Source organism: Acyrthosiphon pisum, chromosome A3, assembly GCF_005508785.2.
Source record: "Acyrthosiphon pisum isolate AL4f chromosome A3, pea_aphid_22Mar2018_4r6ur, whole genome shotgun sequence".
Taxonomy (NCBI): domain Eukaryota; kingdom Metazoa; phylum Arthropoda; class Insecta; order Hemiptera; family Aphididae; genus Acyrthosiphon; species Acyrthosiphon pisum.
In genome coordinates, this window is record NC_042496.1 from 6,866,801 (window position 1) to 6,868,471 (window position 1,671).

The window sequence follows — 1,671 nt, forward strand, 5'->3', positions numbered from 1 at the left end:
ATCATTATAATATCAAGTATAAGTATTTATACGTATACCTACGTGTGGCTATATAATACGGTATTTACGTATAGATTTTACGACACACGCAGAACCGTAGAGTGTGTGTGTGCGTGTGACACAGGACGTGAAAAAACACGTTCGGAATAATAATTATTATCGTCCGGCTATATTACAATATTATTAACTCAATATAATATATAAATTCGTGTGTGTAGGTATTATAATACTCCTCCTGTCCCATCGTCTATGGTCGTAACTATACGGTCGCTGCAGCACGCGCGCGTGCACTGCACCGCACCCGTGAAACCATTGGCGTTTACGACAGATCGGCACCACGCGAAACAGTAAATCAAAAAATCGTAAACCGTTTGGCCTACGTCCGTCGGCAACGATAATGTTTACAAGTTTAAAAAAATAAATATTTATAGTAGAAACAAGGAACACGTGAAAACTGGTAAGTAATGTACATCGTAATAAAGTTTAATTGGTACAAACAAATAATATTAGAACACATTATATTATAGCGTGCAGTTTCACTCAGATAGTAATACGGTATATTTCAGCCGGATGGTTTAAGATAGTAATGGGAAGTTTCGACGAAGAAGAGGTTACAACAATATACAATGTGGGCCATTTTTTAAAATGATTTTTTTTCGGCGTGCCCATGTGAAATAAACATCGTTAAAAAAAAGTATTATCATTTAAGAAATATATTACATTTTGTATATTGGACAACAATGTTACGATTATGTATTGTAGTAATCTCTATCCTCTTCAAGAACCCCCATGTTCATCCAGCAGAAATATTTTGTATTATTAGTAAAAACCTCTGCAGTATATTATAAATATATATTATTATTTGTACTTCGTACATAAAAGTGTAGTGCTACACTGAATTGAACGAAAATTATACACTTGATGGTCAGCGGATAATTAAATCTAAGTAACTCTAATGAATAGTTCTTAAAAAATTTTAATAGTTAAATACCTAGTTAAAAAATATAAAAATAAACTTAATATAAATATAAGCTTCATCGAGTAATTACGCAGCAAATGAACGAGTTTAATATAGTTAGATAGGCTTAGTTTTAACTTAACTTTATTATTTTGTTATACAATAGCTTGGACAAACAGTCAGGCACTTTAATTGTATTCATATGTTTATAGATTATATTAAAAAAAAAACACAAATGGAAGCAATAAGTTAGTAATTTTTGATTTTGATTTTTAAATAGCTACTGTTAAGACTTATATAAACTCAATAATCGAGTGGAATACTCGAAAATATATTTTTGTCTCATTATGTACTTATTCTGGCTACTGTGTGTGGTCATTGATAAAAAAGTACTTAAATTGAATTTCTGTAAAAAAAAAATAACAAATATATAAAATATAAAATGGTCGAACGTACTAACAATAAATTATTGACACTTTCGAGTTTGTTTATAGCTGCAAATATATGGCAATTATGAAGTGTGGATTTTGAAGTTTATTCTCGTTGAATTTTTCAATCTCGTTTGGAATTTTAAATAATATATCACGACGCATTGGTAATGCGGGTATGGCATCACTAAAATAAATATAAAAAGTCGACAAAAATGTATACAGTTTTAATTCTCATGTTATCATACATAACGTAATATACTAATATGTATGTTTGGTTTAAAA